This window comes from Bufo bufo, chromosome 5 (assembly GCF_905171765.1).
Source record: "Bufo bufo chromosome 5, aBufBuf1.1, whole genome shotgun sequence".
NCBI classification, from domain to species: Eukaryota; Metazoa; Chordata; class Amphibia; order Anura; family Bufonidae; genus Bufo; species Bufo bufo.
The window spans coordinates 22,589,603-22,613,183 of NC_053393.1; the positions used below are offsets into that span (position 1 = coordinate 22,589,603).

The window sequence follows — 23,581 nt, forward strand, 5'->3', positions numbered from 1 at the left end:
TTGTTTTTTTAGGGTAATAACAGGTAAGGTGTGGCAGTTTAGTTGTGCCCGCCAGTAGGTAAATTACCACGCTTTCCTCCGGCATCCATCGGAGGGCGCCGCGCTGTGCAGCACAAGGGTCTCAGCCTTCAGGCTGGGTGTATGTAAATTTATTGAATGTTCCCAGCATTTGTGGTTGTGTTCATTACCACGTTTAAGTAAAATTCTGTTTTGGCAAAAGCTGGTGGTGGAGTTGTTTTCCTCGTTCGTGACTTCGCTGTATCCTGCGGAGACCACCCTGGTACAAGGCTTACATAACCACCATCCAGTGGATAGGGGATAACCTGTAACCGGAATGCCCCCTTCCAGAATGCTCAACAGCTATTGCCCCTGATGCCCCCATACATCTGCCCTCTCGGCCAAGTATGTATGTGTTCTCAGTAAAAAGAGGGGAGGAAGCCTCTAATGACGGTTTATCTCATTGAGAACAAAAGGATCGGACATGTTCGCCGCCTCCAGGGAAGAGTCCAGACAACTCTATGCTCATTAGAGGTCGGCTGGTTTCACCAGGATCATCTGAAGTTCATCAGTTGTGTCTCTCCACCTGTAGCACAGTGAGTGCACAAGGGGTTAATCTGCAATAGCATTTTGTTCTTTCCGATCCTCCGAAATCCTTGAATGAGTCTTTCTTTTCCTCGCGCTCCCTTGAGTTGCTGGTATAGAACACAATATATTAATGTGGAGACCTTTATCCCTGGGACTTACACTCTAAATAATCCTGTTTTGTTAAAAAACATTTTAGTGTCGCGCACGGCGGCGGCGGCAGCAGCTTCTTCTGAGAAATGCCGACTCATCGATCCATTGTTGCAGCGAGCGTCTCTGACATCTCCCTTCCTGTAATGAATACATCTTTTGCATTATCATATTCATTTCTACAAGGGAGAGCTATGATTAATATGCCCTGTCTCTTCTAAACAAACATATCGCAGACCCGATAATACCCGGCCTGTGTCATCAGAAGGAGACTCGCGGCCCCGCGCTTCCAGCTGAACGCGCTCCGTACGACAGCAAGATGGATGTTCTCCACTTCACTGGGAATAGTGTGATGAACACAAGAATATGCAAATGTACGACATGCCGGGAACTGAGCTCTGTCAACATGTTAGATGTCCTATGGACTAGCAGACACCTGTGCACTTACCAGTCTATCAAACATCTACCTGGACAATCATGTGGAGCAACGCAGTCCATAAGAGCTGTAGACATGGACAAGAACTTCAATAAACATTTGCTAGACCTACTGATTTCAGCCAGACTGGATGACCATCTAATTGTGTATGGGAGCGTCCAAACTCTTCCTGCCAGGAGACTTCGAAGGATCAGGAGGAACATGCCCAATCCTTTCTTCTCATGTGAGATAGACCACCAAAAGAGGCGACTGGCAGTGACTTTCTCCTCAGTTCAAGCGTGCATGTGCCTAGGGACAGGGGGTTGTCGGAAGGAATAGCTTTCAGCTGTCTAAAATGTATGGGCAGCTTTATTTGTTGCTTGGACCATACATAGGAGCGTGAACCTGGAGTGATGATTGGTGCCAGGTGGGATAGTTTGAGCATGGGAGAATATTGCACAGAACTTCCAGTGAGTTCCAGTTTGGAGGTGGAAACCTTGTTAATGAGAGAGGACTGAGGAGAATGGTCAAATTGGGACAAACTGCAAACTCCCATGGTACCCTGTGTTACAACAATGGCCTGCAGAAGAACGTCTTTCCACAAAAAAAATAAAGTCTAAGTAGATATCCTTCAGCAACAAAAGACCAAAGCGGGCTCTACTGCATGTCTACATTGTTAAGTGGCCAGGATTAGATTTAGTACTGCCTGAGCATCAATGATAACCATGGTCACCTCATCTTGTAGTGACTCCCTCCAGCAGGATCATGAAACATGTCACAAAGCATGTGTCATCTCAAGCTGCTTCCACCAACATGACAGTAACTTCAGCATACTCCAAAGGCTCTGCCATCACCAGGTCTCCATCCAGTAGGACACCTCTGGGATGTGGTGGAACAGCAGATCTGCAACATGATTGTCCAACCAACATATCTGCAACATGGACAAGAATCTCTTCAAGGATGTCCAAGGAAGGCTCATACCAAGCTGGTCTAAGACCATTCCCAATACGGTAGGAATTGGTCCCACATTGGTTTCTATGCTGAAGCATCTTGTTCTGCAGCTGGAGCTCCATTAGTCCAGCACCCAGTGGTCTGGAAATGCATTTATTGGCTCAAGTGTAGACATTATGTTCTGCCATAATGATGTTCAGTAGACATATGCCCTCAGATCCTTCATTTCCCACCTCTCAGTGCATTCAGGATTATTTAGTAGATTGCAACCAACACTTCTAAGGCTGAAGTCAGGCGACGGTTTCCTACACCTCTACCCCCGATGTGTGGCTGCCATGTTTCCTGTAGACTCTCATTGCCACCGCATCGCTCCCATGTTGTTACGCATTTCATAACCGTTCACCACAGATTTTTCAGATTATTAACATTTTTATATCAACTTCGTCTGGTGTCAGAATTTGTACAAGTAATATATTGCCCCATCTGGTGCCAGCATTCTCTGTGCAGCACGTACAGCCATCTGCTACTATTTTTGTTTTTTATAAAATATATTGTCCCATCTGCTATTAATGTTTCTTACCTTTTTTATGATTTGCCATAAATGAGGACATCATTGCCAAACATCATAGCTGCCTGATGGCGGATCCTGCCCGGCACTGTGCAGTCTGCTCCAGCAGGATCCACTGTCGTGGTCTGTAGGAATGTACTGCACTTCTTGATGCAGCTTATGGTATTATGAGAGCAGTCAGTCTGGCTGGACATCACACAAGGGCAGGGTGCAGATGGGAAGAGGTTGATACAGTATGTAACCCGGGTGGCGGGATGCAACAAGCCATTTAGATACAGGACTAGAGCAGTGAACTGAATTTTTGCCCTTGTTGTAGCAAAGCTATAGGTTTGCATAAGCTAAGACGATCCATTAGGGGGAGCACAGTTTCCTCCTGACTTCCTGCTTTCACCACCAGTACCAAGCCCAATCTCAAAGCATGTTTCACATGTGCCGCTTTGCTCACTTCCACCTTCCCATTGAAGAACTGATTTTTTTACTCAACTGATCTCCAAATATGGTTTTCTTCAGGGCTCTGTGCAAGACAATCCCTTATCAAACACAGTTGCTGGTGAGGTCCTGCTTCCACCTCCGGTACCAAGCCCAATGTCAAGTATATTTCACAAGTGTATCTTTGCCCCCCTCCACCTTCCCATAGAAGTCATTAATTCTTTACAGGACTGATCGTATTCTTTGGTGCACTGCACAAAGTAATACGATCCATTATTGGAGCACATTCTGCTCTGAAGGTCCTGCTTCCACTTCCAATTCCAACCCCGACCTCAAGGCCATTTCACATGTCTCTTTGCTCCCCTCTGCTTACCAGGTAAGATGATCCATTATCGGAACACAGTTTGCTCTGGAGGTCCCTCTTCCACCTCCATTTCCATTTACAGGACTGATATCTAAAAATGATTTCCTTTTGAGCTCTACTCAAGATAAGACGATCCATTATTAGAATATTGCTTTGAAGGTTTTCTTCGGAGCTAGCTCCTAAGTCATGACAGATGGTTGCATACCTCACATGATCAGTCAACTACGCAACCTATTACCTTTAGAGGTGTTTTTGCCACCATAAACACTCCATGTGACCCTTTCACATATGTCTCTTTTCCCCCTTGCGTCATTCCATTAAAGAGATTATTCCTTACAGGACTGATGATGACTGAGCTCCAAATATGTTTTTTTTTGGAGCTCTGCACAAGGTAAGGTGATTCAAAATCCAGTACCAACCCTAATCTTGTTTCATATATTCCTCTTTGCTCCCCTCCACATCCCATTGAAGAAACCGATTCCTTATAAACTGATCTTCAAATATGGTTTTCCATGGTTCACTGCACAAGGTAAGACGATCCAATATTGGAAGACAGTTTGCTCTGGAGATCCTACGATCAACTTCAATGCCAACTCCGACCTCAAGACCATTTTACATGTCTATTTGCTCTCCTCTGCCTTCCCATTGAATAAATTAATTCTTTACAGGACCGATGTCTAAATATGGATTTCTTCAGAACTCTTCATACAGTAAGCCAATCCATTATTGGAGCACAGTTTGCTCTGGAGGTCCTTCTTCCACATCTAATTTCAACCTGTTTCTCAAGACCATGTCACATGTCTCTTTACTCCTGTCTGCTTACCCATTGTAGAAATTCATAGGACTGATCGCCAAATATGATTTTCTTTGGAGCTCTGCAGAGGTTAAGATGATCCATTATCAGAACACAGTCTGCTTTGGAGGTTTTCTTCGGAGCTAGGTCCCAAGTTATGGGAGAGGATTGCCTACTTCACATGATTAATCAACCACCTGTTTTCCCACCATAAGCTCTCCTTGTTTGATATGCTATTAGTGTTGGATAGGTGGGAGTTTGACCCTAACTGTTGCCCAAAGTGAAGAGTTGGAGAAACCCAAATGGAAAGATGTAGCCACTTTGTCCTAAACAAGGTAATGTTCCACAACAATTTGGGTAAATTGATGGATCACCATGACCTGACCATCCAGACACCTCAATGTTTCCAGGCAACTCCCAACGATTGCAAGAATTTCTGGCCATCTTGTGGATGTTTAGGGAAATATTTAGATTTTACCAAGACCGTCATGCATCCAAAAGTGGCCATGGAATCCTAGTCTAAAGGGGTGGACAACCACTACTAGGCTATATGGGCCTCATATAGGGTCCCATGAGGAGCTCCATTAGTAACCTTGTTATGGGGCCTCACTTGTGGGGTCACAGATGGCAGGCCATATAATGAAAGCTAATGGGACATCAAAGTGTACATAAAGTGTGTGCGTTATATAAGTGCCCCCTCCCTGTCAGTGGTTTCTTGTGGAGACTGGCAAAGAAGCCGAAACTAACTAGACCAGAATTGTGAGATCCATGAGAGAGCGAGGAGACAGGAAGATGGAGAGTTCTTGGCAGGCTCTCCTTCATCTTACAGTTCAAACCAGACATGTTTGTCCTGATGCCGATGGCCATAAACTGCAGGGAGGAGCTGAAGATAAATCAGAAGAAATGTTTTTATTGGCACAGCAAAGGGTGAAGATATCAGCCCCGGAAACATCAGCCTTTCATTAAGATAAATCACTTGCCATTTAGAAATCATTGGGAGACATTTCAATATATGAGAAAATTAGTAATTAGGTAAAAAGAGTGAACTATTGTGTCCTGGACAGGATCCATCATCCAGGTAGCCAGACACAGCTGTGGACCGCCGCATACAAAGCGATTGTCCAGTGCACTTTGCATCAACCTTGGCTTTGTTATCATACGTGATATATGTATTGGTACGTTTCCTGCCATTTTTTTTTTGTGTGTTTTTGTGTATAATTAAAATCTCTTTCCTGCTGGAAACCATCAGCAAGCATGCTAGCGTCTACTAAAGGATATTCTAAGGCAAAAAATATTCAGAATAACTGGCTGACAAATGGAAACCTATTATTGATTAACACATGAACATACAAATTGTCTGACAACTTGCATGGGACTTTTATGTAGTGAGTCGGGTGAGGCGTTGACACAGTCCTCTCCTGATCGTCACTGGTCCGGCTCCTGGAAAACAGGACCATTCAGATCTAGATCCACCAACAGCAGCTAGTTGACAGTTTCAAGATAGGACATGAAGAGGAGAACACTGGAATGAGTGAACTAATTTAAAAAATTGCAAAAAAAAAGTAAAAACATCTCATCCCCACTAATGTACTCAGGTACTGCGGACATTAACATTTAAGTTTGACCAGTTTACAGATCCATGGATGACCTGCCGTGACACTGGAAAGGTTGATTTCCTTTGTGATTTGATTTTGAATCATTTCAGTGATAATGATGATGATGATAAGCGACTTTTTAGTGTATTTTTTTTTACCAAGAGTCTTGGAAAGCTGGCTGGCAACACGGTGAAATGGCGGCCATTCTAGTAATCCAAGACTGGGAAAAATCTGGAAGGAAGAGAGGGAACAGATAATCCCAGATATTTGGGAGGAACGGAAACACAGAGCCATTTCTCCGTGTAAGCAAATGCGCCGAGCAGTTCTACCACTAGGTGGCGCTTTAGTGTTCACACCGTGTGGTAATGCATGGTATTACAAGTAAAATGGATTTACGGAGTAAGGGCCTAGTCACATGAGCGACGTTCAAGTCCAGGTTCTGTCTAGACCAGACAGCTAACAGAGTAAACAAGACGCATTATAGTCAATAGGCCAATCCCCATATACTACCTTCGGAACGGACGCCATTTGTGTATGGCCCGCTTTTCATGGATGATTGCTTGGAGACGCTGAAAGAAGTGAAAACAGGAAGCACTGCCAGACGTGAAAAAAAAACACGGATGGACAATACTGATTCCAGTAATGGAAAATCATCTATTTTTAGCAAAAAAGTTTTTTTAATCACACATTACTCCAGCCCCTCCACTGCAGCCATGACATCGTGTTCTTGGCTGCAGGGATAACGTCTCCATGTACCAATCACCAGCCTCGGCGGTATACCTCTGCAGCCCGTATAGCTGAATCCCTGAGATCGCTGGGCAGGTGTTGCTCGTGGGTGTGTTTCTTCTCTGCAGCACACCCTGTGGTCAGATGCGGTATTACAAGTAAAATGTATCACCTGTATTTGAAGTCTAATTATTGTCACTTCTGTCACCATTACTTATAATTCAAGAAGCACAAAGTGACAGAACCCCAGAGCGTTAAGTGAAGTTCTGATGCCTCCGACATCTGTACTAGTGACTTTTAGGGTACTTTCACACTTGCGTTAAAGTTTTCCGGTATTGAGTTCCGTCCTAGGGGCTCAATACCGGGAAAAAACTGATCAGTTTTATCCTAATGCAGTCTGAATGGAGAGCAATCCGTTCAGGATGCATCAGGATGTCTTCAGTTCAGTCACTCTTACGGTATTTGGCCGGAGAAAATACCGCAGCATGCGTTTCTGATGTTCTGTGCAGAAACTCTACAAGTCATTGGACCATCTGCCGTGGACTCTGCAATCCCCAGCACATGGTTATTAATAAAGGAAGAGATGACAGGGAGTCATTAAGGCTGTCCTACCGGTCTCTGCGCGCATTTGGCGTGGAGACTGCAGATATACATGTGCTCTTATAATATACGAGGCAGTGTGCTTGCAATATCGAGACCTGGCACTCTGACCTCCTTATGTACTGCAGCACCTATGGCGGTTTTCCTCCAGGCACAGCGCCACACCTATCAACGGTTTGCGTCAGGTACTGCAGCTCCATCTAAGTGAATGGAGCAGTGCGGCAATACCACATACAACCTGCGGGCATGTGTGACGCCGTTTGTAAAAAGAAAGCAGCAAAGTTTTTATGATTCTGGACAAACCCTTTAAGGTATGGTCTCCAAGCTGTGGTATATAGGCGCTACATCTTTATATTTCTCACACCACAGTAGACGCTGCAGCCATTTGCTGATTGCCTAAGGTCCGCAACGGCCATACAGAGGAAGTCAGGCCAACTGCATTTTACCATCCCACTTCTCTGCAGTTACAGAAAAGCAGATGCCACATGACGGTCGCATGTGAATAAGAACATAAAGCAGTTAGGAAATGGGGTCGATCTTAATAGGAGCACCATAAGTCACAGCATAACGTTTCTTAAAGAGTCACAAGCCTAAATGTTGTCTTTTCTCCATTTCCGTTGTAGGTGCATGCAATCTATTGCCCCAGCTGTCAGCTACTCAGAGCAGGACTGTAGTGTTCTTCAATGGGAGGAGCAGACAATCCCGGGAAAAATGGAGGACAGGGGAATACAGTCTATTGCCCCCTGTTATCAGCCATTTCAGGGGTGAGGATGACTGTAGGACAGGAGAATACAGTCTATTGCCCCCTGTTATCAGCCATTTCAGGGGAGAGGATGACTGTAGGACAGGAGAATACAGTCTATTGCCCCCTGTTATCAGCCATTTCAGGGGAGAGGATGACTGTAGGACAGGAGAATACAGTCTATTGCCCCCTGTTATCAGCCATTTCAGGGGGGAGGGTGACTGTAGGACAGGAGAATACAGTCTATTGCCCCCTGTTATCAGCCATTTCAGGGGAGAGGATGAGTGTAGGACAGGAGAATACAATCTATTGCCCCCTGTTATCAGCCATTTCAGGGGGGAGGGTGACTGTAGGACAGGAGAATACAGTCTATTGCTCCCTGTTATCAGCCATTTCAGGGGAGATGATGACTGTAGGACACGAGAATACAGTCTATTGCCCCCTGTTATCAGCCATTTCAGGGGAGAGGATGACTGTAGGACAGGAGAATACAGTCTATTGCCCCCTGTTATCAGCCATTTCAGGGGGGAGGGTGACTGTAGGACAGGAGAATACAGTCTATTGCTCCCTGTTATCAGCCATTTCAGAGGAGAGGATGACTGTAGGACAGGAGAATACAATCTATTGCCCCCTGTTATCAGCCATTTAAGAGGAGGGGATGACTGTAGGACAGGAGAATACAGTCTATTGCCCCCCTGTTATCAGCCATTTCAGGGGAGAGGAAGACTGTAGGACAGGAGAATACAATCTATTGCCCCCTGTTATCAGCCATTTCAGGGGAGAGGATGACTGTAGGACAGGAGAATACAATCTATTGCCCCTGTTATCAGCCATTTCAGAGGAGAGGATGACTGTAGGACAGGAGAATACAATCTATTGCCCCCTGTTATCAGCCATTTCAGGGGAGAGGATGACTGTAGGACAGTAGAATACAGTATATTGCCCCCTGTTATCAGCCATTTCAGGGGAGAGGATAACTGTAGGACAGGAGAATACAGTCTATTGCCCCCTGTTAAAAGCCATTTCAGGGGAGACGATGACTGTAGGACAGGAGAATACAGTCTATTGCTCCCTGTTATCAGCCATTTCAGGGGAGAGGATGACTGTAGGACAGGAGAATACAGTATATTGCCCCCTGTTATCAGCCATTTCAGAGGGAGGATGACTGTAGGACAGGAGAATACAATCTATTGCTCCCTGTTATCAGCCATTTCAGGGGAGAGGATGACTGTAGGACAGGGGAATACAGTCTATTGCCCCCTGTTATCAGCCATTTCAGGGGAGAGGATGACTGTAGGACAGGAGAATACAATCTATTGCCCCCTGTTATCAGCCATTTCAGGGGAGAGGATGATTGTAGGACAGGAGAATACAGTCTATTGCTCCCAGTTATCAGCCATTTCAGAGGAGAGGATGACTGTAGGACAGGAGAATACAGTCTATTGCCCCCTGTTATCAGCCATTTTAGGGGAGAGGATGACTGTAGGACAGGAGAATACAATCTATTGCCCCCTGTTATCAGCCATTTCAGGGGAGAGGATGATTGTAGGACAGGAGAATACAGTCTATTGCTCCCAGTTATCAGCCATTTCAGAGGAGAGGATGACTGTAGGACAGGAGAATACAGTCTATTGCCCCCTGTTATCAGCCATTTTAGGGGAGAGGATGACTGTAGGACAGGAGAATACAATCTATTGCCCCCTGTTATCAGCCATTTCAGGGGAGAGGATGACTGTAGGACAGGAGAATACAGTCTATTGCTCCCTGTTATCAGCCATTTCAGGGGAGAGGATGACTGTAGGACAGGAGAATACAATCTATTGCTCCCTGTTATCAGTCATTTCAGGGCAGAGGATGACTGTAGGACAGGAGAATACAGTCTATTTCTCCCTGTTATCAGCCATTTCAGGGGAGAGGATGACTGTAGGACAGGAGAATACAGTCTATTGCCCCCTGTTATCAGCCATTTCAGGGGAGAGGATGACTGTAGGACACGAGAATACAGTCTATTGCCCCCTGTTATCAGCCATTTCAGGGGAGAGGATGACTGTAGGACAGGAGAATACAGTCTATTGCCCCCTGTTATCAGCCATTTCAGGGGGGAGGGTGACTGTAGGACAGGAGAATACAGTCTATTGCTCCCTGTTATCAGCCATTTCAGAGGAGAGGATGACTGTAGGACAGGAGAATACAGTCTATTGCTCCCTGTTATCAGCCATTTCAGGGGAGAGGATGACTGTAGGACAGGAGAATACAGTCTATTGCCCCCTGTTATCAGCCATTTCAGAGGAGAGGATGACTGTAGGACAGGAGAATACAGTCTATTGCTCCCTGTTATCAGCCATTTCAGTGGAGAGGATGACTGTAGGACAGGAGAATACAATCTATTGCCCCCTGTTATCAGCCATTTCAGGGGAGAGGATGACTGTAGGACAGGAGAATACAATCTATTGCCCCCTGTTATCAGCCATTTCAGGGGAGAGGATGACTGTAGGACAGGAGAATACAGTCTATTGCCCCCTGTTATCAGCCATTTCAGGGGAGAGGATGACTGTAGGACAGGAGAATACAGTCTATTGCCCCCTGTTATCAGCCATTTCAGGGGGGAGGGTGACTGTAGGACAGGAGAATACAGTCTATTGCTCCCTGTTATCAGCCATTTCAGAGGAGAGGATGACTGTAGGACAGGAGAATACAATCTATTGCTCCCTGTTATCAGCCATTTCAGTGGAGAGGATGACTGTAGGACAGGAGAATACAATCTATTGCCCCCTGTTATCAGCCATTTCAGGGGAGAGGATGACTGTAGGACAGGAGAATACAATCTATTGCCCCCTGTTATCAGCCATTTCAGGGGAGAGGATGACTGTAGGACAGGAGAATACAGTCTATTGCTCCCTGTTATCAGCCATTTCAGGGGAGAGGATGACTGTAGGACAGGAGAATACAATCTATTGCCCCTGTTATCAGCCATTTCAGAGGAGAGGATGACTGTAGGACAGGAGAATACAATCTATTGCCCCCTGTTATCAGCCATTTCAGGGGAGAGGATGACTGTAGGACAGTAGAATACAGTATATTGCCCCCTGTTATCAGCCATTTCAGGGGAGAGGATGACTGTAGGACAGGAGAATACAGTCTATTGCCCCCTGTTAAAAGCCATTTCAGGGGAGACGATGACTGTAGGACAGGAGAATACAGTCTATTGCTCCCTGTTATCAGCCATTTCAGGGGAGAGGATGACTGTAGGACAGGAGAATACAATCTATTGCCCCCTGTTATCAGCCATTTCAGGGGGGAGGATGACTGTAGGACAGGAGAATACAGTCTATTGCCCCCTGTTATCAGCCATTTCAGGGGAGAGGATGACTGTAGGACAGGAGAATACAGTCTATTGCCCCCTGTTATCAGCCATTTCAGGGGGGAGGGTGACTGTAGGACAGGAGAATACAGTCTATTGCTCCCTGTTATCAGCCATTTCAGAGGAGAGGATGACTGTAGGACAGGAGAATACAATCTATTGCTCCCTGTTATCAGCCATTTCAGTGGAGAGGATGACTGTAGGACAGGAGAATACAATCTATTGCCCCCTGTTATCAGCCATTTCAGGGGAGAGGATGACTGTAGGACAGGAGAATACAATCTATTGCCCCCTGTTATCAGCCATTTCAGGGGAGAGGATGACTGTAGGACAGGAGAATACAGTCTATTGCTCCCTGTTATCAGCCATTTCAGGGGAGAGGATGACTGTAGGACAGGAGAATACAATCTATTGCCCCTGTTATCAGCCATTTCAGAGGAGAGGATGACTGTAGGACAGGAGAATACAATCTATTGCCCCCTGTTATCAGCCATTTCAGGGGAGAGGATGACTGTAGGACAGTAGAATACAGTATATTGCCCCCTGTTATCAGCCATTTCAGGGGAGAGGATAACTGTAGGACAGGAGAATACAGTCTATTGCCCCCTGTTAAAAGCCATTTCAGGGGAGACGATGACTGTAGGACAGGAGAATACAGTCTATTGCTCCCTGTTATCAGCCATTTCAGGGGAGAGGATGACTGTAGGACAGGAGAATACAATCTATTGCTCCCTGTTATCAGCCATTTCAGGGGAGAGGATGACTGTAGGACAGGGGAATACAGTCTATTGCCCCCTGTTATCAGCCATTTCAGGGGAGAGGATGACTGTAGGACAGGAGAATACAGTCTATTGCCCCCTGTTATCAGCCATTTCAGGGGAGAAGATGACTGTAGGACAGGAGAATACAGTCTATTGCCCCCTGTTATCAGCCATTTCAGGGGAGAGGATGACTGTAGGACAGGAGAATACAATCTATTGCCCCCTGTTATCAGCCATTTCAGGGGAGAGGATGATTGTAGGACAGGAGAATACAGTCTATTGCTCCCAGTTATCAGCCATTTCAGAGGAGAGGATGACTGTAGGACAGGAGAATACAATCTATTGCCCCTGTTATCAGCCATTTCAGGGGAGAGGATGATTGTAGGACAGGAGAATACAGTATATTGCCCCCTGTTATCAGCCATTTCAGGGGAGAGGATGACTGTAGGACAGGAGAATACAGTCTATTGCCCCCTGTTATCAGCCATTTTAGGGGAGAGGATGACTGTAGGACAGGAGAATACAATCTATTGCCCCCTGTTATCAGCCATTTCAGGGGAGAGGATGATTGTAGGACAGGAGAATACAATCTATTGCTCCCAGTTATCAGCCATTTCAGAGGAGAGGATGACTGTAGGACAGGAGAATACAATCTATTGCCCCCTGTTATCAGCCATTTCAGGGGAGAGGATGATTGTAGGACAGGAGAATACAGTCTATTGCTCCCAGTTATCAGCCATTTCAGAGGAGAGGATGACTGTAGGACAGGAGAATACAGTCTATTGCCCCCTGTTATCAGCCATTTTAGGGGAGAGGATGACTGTAGGACAGGAGAATACAATCTATTGCCCCCTGTTATCAGCCATTTCAGGGGAGAGGATGACTGTAGGACAGGAGAATACAGTCTATTGCTCCCTGTTATCAGCCATTTCAGGGGAGAGGATGACTGTAGGACAGGAGAATACAATCTATTGCTCCCTGTTATCAGTCATTTCAGGGCAGAGGATGACTGTAGGACAGGAGAATACAGTCTATTTCTCCCTGTTATCAGCCATTTCAGGGGAGAGGATGACTGTAGGACAGGAGAATACAGTCTATTGCTCCCTGTTATCAGCCATTTCAGAGGAGAGGATGACTGTAGGACAGGAGAATACAGTCTATTGCCTCCTGTTATCAGCCATTTTAGGGGAGAGGATGACTGTAGGACAGGAGAATACAATCTATTGCCCCCTGTTATCAGCCATTTCAGGGGAGAGGATGACTGTAGGACAGGAGAATACAGTCTATTTCTCCCTGTTATCAGCCATTTCAGGGGAGAGGATGACTGTAGGACAGGAGAATACAGTCTATTTCTCCCTGTTATCAGCCATTTCAGGGTAGAGGATGACTGTAGGACAGGAGAATACAGTCTATTGCCTCCTGTTATCAGCCATTTTAGGGGAGAGGATGACTGTAGGACAGGAGAATACAATCTATTGCCCCCTGTTATCAGCCATTTCAGGGGAGAGGATGACTGTAGGACAGGAGAATACAGTCTATTGCTCCCTGTTATCAGCCATTTCAGGGGAGAGGATGACTGTAGGACAGGAGAATACAATCTATTGCTCCCTGTTATCAGCCATTTCAGGGGAGAGGATGACTGTAGGACAGGAGAATACAATCTATTGCTCCCTGTTATCAGCCATTTCAGGGGAGAGGATGACTGTAGGACAGGAGAATACAGTCTATTGCCCCCTGTTATCAGCCATTTCAGGGGAGAGGATGACTGTAGGACAGGAGAATACAATCTATTGCTCCCTGTTATCAGCCATTTCAGGGCAGAGGATGACTGTAGGACAGGAGAATACAATCTATTGCTCCCTGTTATCAGCCATTTCAGGGGAGAGGATGACTGTAGGACAGGAGAATACAGTCTATTTCTCCCTGTTATCAGCCATTTCAGACTTGTCAAAGAATAACTATAGATCAGTGGAATAACATCTACTGTTCTCTGTTATCAGCCACTTGATCGATACTTTATATCCCTTTCGCTTTACCATAAGTCAAATCCTATAATGTTTCTCCTCCTTTTTTAGCTTCTTGTAGAAGACGTCACATATAGTTGTCGTCTTATAAACCACAGCTTTGTTCTCAACATAAAAAAAAAAAAGAAAACGTTTAAAGGAGATTAAACGTCTTCCGGCTGCGTACAAGGAATCTGACAGCTCGGAAGTGTCTTAAAGCTTCCTATGGACATACTTCTCCTCTGGTAATAAGAACTGACTGCAGCTTTATATTCAGGATGCGGAACCTGTTCCCGCGCTCGCCGCGCCATCCAGACTGACAGAATCTATTACAAGGCACAGAGCTTAAATCGAAGACGCCAATGGCGGAGATGGCGTTGTCCTCCCCGCCTGGAGGAAAATTACCAATCTGATCGTGGCAAACACCTTATTATGCAAATAGTCGTCAAGTGGAACGCTTAAATCGGCACAATTACTTTTTTGTGTTCTTTCCGTTTTTTTCTCTCTTCGCGTAAGTGGATGATGGATGACCTCCATCTCTCTTCCCAGTTGTCGATCTAACGTGAAACAAACTATAATCAAGTAAGAAAGTTTCCTCATAGACAAAGATGTCAGGAGGCTCCCTAAAGCCTGTCTGGGAGTGCAAACCCAGTCATGTGATGTACGCGTTTTAAGCATGGGAAGGTCACATGACACAAATCCTACCTCATGTGGTCGTTTAACCGGTGCATGTGATTATCATGCAACATTGGCAGGGAAATAATTGTTGGCCATGCTTCCGAAATTACCGTAAAACGGCTGTTATGGCTAATTTAGATCTACTACTACCACCACCATCCTTATTTTGATGGGAGGGTGATCTCTATTGTACAGTCTGCATTACGTTCAATAGTTTTTCAAATGTTTTTCTTTATTCATTTTGTAATGATCTTTAGTTAAGTCATATCTTGTGCTCTAGTCACATCCAGAGCTGCATTTACTGTATCAATGGTCTCCTCATATTTTTTATACCTCTCAGAATGCTGCTGCTGGTTCAGTGTCTTAAGCGTGCAACCTATGTTGCTGATGTTAGGATGTGTCTCGGTGATGGAGGACTCGACAGTAATCAGCAGCAGCTTAGGATGTGATTGGAGTATACTGTAAGACATGATGTAACTGAAGATAAACTACTCAGTGCTTTATGTAGATCACGGTTAGATAGAAACATATTTCCCCGCACATTTCTGAGGACTCACATGTAACCCGCACTCACACTCCAACTGTCTACAAATGTTTGGCTCTTATAGTGATTCTCCACCTTTTTCTCATCATGTGGATTTAAGTCCTGAGTAATTTAATAATACAGTGATGCCTCAAGATACAATATTTTCAACATACAATGCTCTTTTCTGACCCAACATACAATGTCTCAGACTCAGATCCAACTAATCAAGGACACTTCTCTGGTAAAATAGCTGGATTAGTTGCTAGGTGTATATCTTGTATATCTTGTAATGTATATATTGTAATGGTCAAAGCTCTCTTCAATCTCCTGCATAAAGTTAAATGATCATACAGATATATGCAGCCACCACTAGAGGGAGCTCAGGAGATTACTGCATACAGATACATACAGCCACCACTAGAGGGAGCTCAGGAGATTACTGCATACAGATACATACAGCCACCACTAGAGGGAGCTCAGGAGATTACTGCATACAGATACATACAGCCACCACTAGAGGGAGCTCAGAAGATTACTACATACAGAGATATACAGCCACCACTAGAGGGAGCTCAGGAGATTACTGCATACAGATAGATATAGCCACCACTAGAGGGAGCTCAGGAGCTTACTACATACAGATATATACAGCCACCACTAGAGAAAGCTCAGGAGATTACTGCATACAGATATATACAGCCACCACTAGAGGGAGCTCAGGAGATTACTGCATACAGATATATACAGCCACCACTAGAGGGAGCTCAGAAGATTACTACATACAGATATATACAGCCACCACTAGGGGGAGCTCAGGAGATTACTACATACAGATATATACAGCCACCACTAGAGGGAGCTCAGGAGATTACTGCATACAGATATATACATCTACCACTAGGGGGAGCTCAGGAGATTACTGCATACAGATATATACAGCCACCACTAGAGGGAGCTCAGGAGATTACTGCATACAGACATATACCGCCAACACTAGGGGGAGCTCAGAAGAATACTGCTTACAAATATATACAGCCACCACTAGAGGGAGCTCAGGAGATTACTGCATCCAGACATATACAGCCACCACTAGAGGGAGTTAAGAAGAATACTGCATACAGATGTATACAGCCACCACTAGGGGGAGCTCAGGAGATTACTACATACAGATATATATACAGCCACCACTAGGGGGAGCTCAGGAGATTACTACATACAGCTATATACAGCCACCACTAGGGGGAGCTCAGGAGATTACTACATACAGATATATACAGCCACCACTAGGGTGAGCTCAGGAGATTACTGCATACAGATATATACAGCCACCACTAGAGGGAGCTCAGGAGATTACTACATACAGATTTACAACCACCACTAGGGGGAGCTCAGGAGATTACTACATACAGCTATATACAGCCACCACTAGAGGGAGCTCAGGAGATTACTGCATACAGATATATACAGCCACCACTAGAGGGAGCTCAGGAGATTACTGCATACAGATATATACAGCCACCACTAGAGGGAGCTCAGGAGATTATTGCATACAGATATATACAGCCACCACTACAGGGAGCTCAGGAGATTACTACATACAGATATATACAGCCACCACTAGAGGGAGCTCAGGAGATTACTGCATACAGATATATACAGCCACCACTAGAGGGAGCTCAGAAGATTACTACATACAGATATATACAGCCACCACTAGGGGGAGCTCAGGAGATTACTACATACAGATATATACAGCCACCACTAGAGGGAGCTCAGGAGATTACTGCATACAGATATATACATCTACCACTAGGGGGAGCTCAGGAGATTACTGCATACAGATATATACAGCCACCACTAGAGGGAGCTCAGGAGATTACTGCATACAGACATATACCGCCAACACTAGGGGGAGCTCAGAAGAATACTGCTTACAAATATATTCAGCCACCACTAGAGGGAGCTCAGGAGATTACTGCATCCAGACATATACAGCCACCACTAGAGGGAGTTAAGAAGAATACTGCATACAGATGTATACAGCCACCACTAGGGGGAGCTCAGGAGATTACTACATACAGATATATATACAGCCACCACTAGGGGGAGCTCAGGAGATTACTATATACAGCCACCACTAGGGGGAACTCAGGAGATTACTACATACAGATATATACAGCCACCACTAGGGTGAGCTCAGGAGATTACTGCATACAGATATATACAGCCACCACTAGAGGGAGCTCAGGAGATTACTACATACAGATTTACAACCACCACTAGGGGGAGTTAAGAAGAATACTGCATACAGATGTATACAGCCACCACTAGGGGGAGCTCAGGAGATTACTACATACAGATATATATACAGCCACCACTAGGGGGAGCTCAGGAGATTACTACATACAGCTATATACAGCCACCACTAGGGGGAGCTCAGGAGATTACTACATACAGATTTACAGCCCCCACTAGAGGGAGTTAAGAAGAATACTGCATACAGATGTATACAGCCACCACTAGGGGGAGCTCAGGAGATTACTACATACAGATATATATACAGCCACCACTAGGGGGAGCTCAGGAGATTACTACATACAGCTATATACAGCCACCACTAGGGGGAGCTCAGGAGATTACTACATACAGATATATACAGCCACCACTAGGGTGAGCTCAGGAGATTACTGCATACAGATATATACAGCCACCACTAGAGGGAGCTCAGGAGATTACTGCATACAGATATATACAGCCACCACTAGAGGGAGCTCAGGAGATTACTACATACAGATTTACAACCACCACTAGGGGGAGCTCAGGAGATTACTACATACAGCTATATACAGCCACCACTAGAGGGAGCTCAGGAGATTACTGCATACAGATATATACAGCCACCACTAGAGGGAGCTCAGGAGATTACTGCATACAGATATATACAGCCACCACTACAGGGAGCTCAGGAGATTACTACATACAGATATATACAGCCACCACTAGAGGGAGCTCAGGAGATTACTACATACAGATTTACAACCACCACTAGGGGGAGCTCAGGAGATTACTACATACAGCTATATACAGCCACCACTAGAGGGAGCTCAGGAGATTACTGCATACAGATATATACAGCCACCACTAGAGGGAGCTCAGGAGATTACTGCATACAGATATATACAGCCACCACTAGAGGGAGCTCAGGAGATTACTGCATACAGATATATACAGCCACCGCTACAGGGAGCTCAGGAGATTACTACATACAGATATATACAGCCACCACTAGAGGGAGCTCAGGAGATTACTACATACAGATATATACAGCCAACACTAGAGAAAGCTCAGGAGATTACTACATACAGATATATACAGCCACCACTAGAGGGAGCTCAGGAGATTACTACATACAGATACATACAGCCACCACTAGAGGGAGCTCAGGAGATTACAGCATACAGATATATACAGCCACCACTAGAGGGAGCTCAGGAGATTACAGCATACAGATATATACAGCCACCACCAGAGGGAGCTCAGGAGATTTCTGTATACAGATATATACAGCCACTACTACAGTAGTCTGAAATTCACTACCTGTCCCACTGTTACATTCTATCTGTCCCTCCACCATGCTGTACACTGCTGCTCTGCTTGCTCAGATCAGCTACTGATATATTTTGCACAAATGCACAGCTGCCGTACTACATGTCTTTTTTTGGAATATATACTTAAAGGGGTTTTCCGGTTCTGAGAAGTTATTCCCTATCCACAGTATAGTAGATAGCTATTAGATTGTTGGGGGCCATACCACTCGGACCCCCACCAATCACGATAATGGGAACCCTATCCCACTTGGAGCCCCTGAGACAAACGGCACAGCAGGTCTGGAACGTGCACTGCTGCTCCACTCATGTCTATGCGACTTCCAGACAAAGCTGTCCCCTGCTGCCTCCAGATCCCGTGTAGAGATGAATGGAGCGGCAGTCTGCATGCACGACCCGCTCTTCATTTCGGAGGGGGGTGCTCCCAGCAGTAGGACCCCCACCTATTGGTTACCACCAGCTTTCCCGGGCACAGATAATGCTGAACTGAATAACCGTACTATATTAAAAAAAATTGTAATGCGCTGATATCGCCTCTGGTGTCGGGGGATACACAATATCATCCCTGTTAACTCCACAAGGACAGGTCCTGTCACTCCCCATCCCCCCGCCCCCCCATAAATTCCAGGTGCCTTCGTCTTTTGACGGTTAATTGTTGTACCGTAACAATTGCATATGGTAAGAGGTTTATCGCTTCTAACTGCGGCAATCCAATTATCCTAAATTACCGTCTGAATGTAGTCCAATTAATGTCAGCTTTAGGTTGTCAGATATGAGGGGACGGCTGATATAATAGGTCCATTATACACGGTGGTGATGGGGAAGATATTAGCGTTACCTGCTCCTCGCGGCGTGAAACGCTCCGATAATCATTCCGTTTTCCTGAGAGGGGGAGAATAGAGCCGAATGTATGGAGGCTCCTCTACTGTAACAAACCCGAGGGGACAAATGTCATTCTCCCAGTCAGTGGCATACCGTGGGTTACCAGCGCCTGGGAAAGCCAACTATAGCTCCCCTTAACTTGTGGACATGCCCCTACCTAACTGCAGTCCTATGTAACACCACAGATAACACAGTGATCACTCTCTGAGTACAGATAATGTAGTAGATGTCACCTGAAGTCCTATGTAACACCACAGATAACACAGTGATACCTCTCCGAGTACAGATAATGTAGTAGATGTCACCTGCAGTCCTATGTAACACCACAGATCACACAGTGATAACTCTCTGTGTACAGTTAATGTAGTAAATGTCACCTGCAGTCCTATGTAACACCACAGATAACACAGTGATAACTTTCTGAGTACAGATCATGTAGATATCCCCTGCAGTCCTATGTAACACCACAGGTAACACAGTGATAACTCTCTGAGTACAGATAATGTAGTAGATGTCACCTGCAGTCCTATGTAACACCACAGATAACACTGTGATAACTCTCTGAGTATAGATACTGTAGTAGATGTCACCTGCAGTCCTATGTAACACCACAGATAACACAGTGATAACCCTCTGAGTACAGATAATGTAGTAGAGGTCACCTGCAGTCCTATGTAACACCACAGATAACACAGTGATGACTCTCTGAGTACAGATAATGTAGTAGATGTCACCTTCAGTCCTATGTAACACCACAGATAACACAGTGGTAACTCTCTGAGTACAGATAATGCAGTAGATGTCACCTGCAGTCCTATGTAACACCACAGATAACACAGTGATAACTCTCCGAGTACAGATAATGTAGTAGATGTCACCTTCAGTCCTATGTAACACCACAGATAACACAGTGACACCTCTCTGAGTACAGATAATGTAGTAGATGTCACCTGCAGTCCTATGTAACACCACAGATAACACAGTGACACCTCTCTGAGTACAGATAATGTAGTAGATGTCACCTGCAGTCCTATGTAACACCTCAGATACGTCCTGATCTACGACCTCCATGAGATGTGAAGCAGACAACCCTATCAACCCTATGGACCTGGTGGCTCTCTCCACTACAATTGAAGATGGCGTGATGATCTTCTAATCACCAATGTTCAGGCTCCTGGCACCCCTGGTCACGGGCTCCAGACTCGGGGAATCTGTTCTAGGAGTCCCTAATAGGATATATAAATGGGGGTTATCTTTGTAAAACATCCCCAAATCCTGTAATGACCTGCCTAATTAGTGATGAGTCGACTTGAAAGGGGTTGTCTGAAATGTACAAAAAGTAAAAAAATTCATTCATCACTTACTGGCCCAGTGGTTACGTACCATTCATACACACATGACCACTGAGGCCACTGATTGGCGGAGTAGTTGTGTTTTCTGCTTCTGGTCAATTTTTAAGGAATTTAAGCAACCCCTTTAAATCTTCAGTAAAACCTCTGTTTCCCTGGTACACCTAAGACCGGCTGTGAGAATCGGGTGAGGGGATCGTCAAGAGTTACAGGAGTTCCCTGCATGAACGAGTCTACTTGTCATTCATAAAAGGCAACGTGACTCGGCCTCGAGCGTTCTGCACCGCACCTTCCCGAATGTCCACATATCAATGAGTTCAAGACCGGAGGGATAAGGAGATGCTAAACGCTTATCGCCTAAAGACGCCTGAGGAGCCTCGATAACAAAGTCGCTGATTAGAGAGAGTTACCGGATAAATAACTTATTCTCCAGCCCTTCTTTCATGAGGGATTCGCCGCTTAATCCAGAAAGTCACCGTCCTCCCTCGGACTGATAAAAGCCTTTCATATGGCAGCACTTCACGTCTAAATGGTAATTTTTTTGGGCTGATGGAGCAATTCTCGAGGACTTTAAAGACATGACTACGAGGAAGAGAGAATTTGTATATGTACATTCCTCTAGCAGAATGAAGCGATTACCAGGGATTGGTCACCCTAAATAACCCAATACTTGGGGAAGAGGGGGCCACCAAACCAAGAGGAGCCCCATTCCTTACTGTTACTCTTCTCATATAATGTAACTGAACTAATAGCAACCAGGTATACCATCTATGTCTTTATATATGTCGTGGGTTCGAGACCCACATTGGGTGCCAAAATTTAAAAAGAAATAGAGGGGGGGGGGGATAAATAAATATATATACAGTTGCAAGAAAAACTATGTGAACCCTTTGGAATGATATGGATTTCTGCACAAATTGGTCATAAAATGTGATCTGATCTTCATCTAAGTCACAACAATAGACAATCACAGTCTGCTTAAACTAATAACACACAAAGAATTAAATGTTACCATGTTTTTATTGAACACACCATGTAAACATTCACAGTGCAGGTGGAAAAAGTATGTGAACCCTTGGATTTAATAACTGGTTGAACCTCCTTTGGCAGCAATAACTTCAACCAAACGTTTCCTGTAGTTGCAGATCAGACGTGCACAACGGTCAGGAGTAATTCTTGACCATTTCTCTTTACAGAACTGTTTCAGTTCAGCAATATTCTTGGGATGTCTGGTGGGAATCGCTTTCTTGAGGTCATGCCACAGCATCTCAATCGGGTTGAGGTCAGGACTCTGACTGGGCCACTCCAGAAGGCGTATTTTCTTCTGTTTAAGCCATTCTGTTGTTGATTTACTTCTATGCTTTGGGTCGTTGTCCTGTTGCAACACCCATCTTCTGTTGAGCTTCAGCTGGTGGACAGATGGCCTTAAGTTCTCCTGCAAAATGTCTTGATAAACTTTGGAATTCATTTTTTCTTTGATGATAGCAATCCGTCCAGGCCCTGATGCAGCAAAGCAGCCCCAAACCATGATGCCCCCACCACCATTCTTCCCAGTTGGGATGAGGTTTTGATGTTGGTGTGCTGTGCCTCTTTTTCTCTACACATAATGTTGTGTGTTTCTTCCAAACAACTCAACTTTGGTTTCATCTGTCCACAGAATATTTTGCCAGTACTGCTGTGGAACATCCAGGTGCTCTTGTACAAACTGTAAATGTGCAGCAATGTTTTTTTTGGACAGCAGTGGCTTCCTCTGTGGTATCCTCCTATGAAATCCATTCTTGTTTAGTGTTTTACATATCGTAGATTCACTAACAGGGATGTTAGCATATGCCAGAGACTTTTGTAAGTCTTTAGCTGACACGCTAGGATTCTTCTTCACCTCATTGAGCAGTCTGCGCTGTGCTCTTGCAGTCATCTTTATAGGACGGCCACTCCTAGGGAGAGTAGCAGCAGTGCTGAACTTTCTCCATTTATAGACAATTTGTCTTACCGTGGACTGATGAACAGCAAGGCTTTTGGAGATACTTTTATAACCCTTTCCAGCTTTATGCAAGTCAACAATTCTTAATCGTAGGTCTTCTGAGAGCTCTTTTGTGCGAGGCATCATTCACATCAGGAAATGCTTCTTGTGAAAAGCAAACCCAGAACTGGTGTGTGTTTTTTATAGGGCAGGGCAGCTGTAACCAACACCTCCAATCTCATGTAATTGATTGGACTCCAATTGGCTGACACCTCACTCCAATTAGCTCTTGGAGATGTCATTAGTCTAGGGGTTCACATACTTTTTCCACCTGCAATGTGAATGTTTACATGGTGTATTCAATAAAAACATGGTAATATTTAATTCTTTGTGTGTTATTAGTTTAAGCAGACTGTGATTGTCTATTGTTGTGACTTAGATGAAGATCAGATCACATTTTATGACAAATTTGTGCAGAACTCCATATCATTCCAAAGGGTTCACATACTTTTTCTTGCAACTGTATATATAAGCATCCACA

At 44.9% G+C, this 23,581-nt stretch overlaps 1 protein-coding gene across 2 annotated transcripts in view; it reads left to right on the forward strand.

Annotated features, from left to right (window-relative positions):
- TSNARE1 (t-SNARE domain containing 1) overlaps positions 1 to 23,581 on the forward strand; it is a 235,351-nt gene that overhangs the window by 208,527 nt on the left and 3,243 nt on the right. The gene's annotated exons all lie outside the window — the stretch shown is intronic.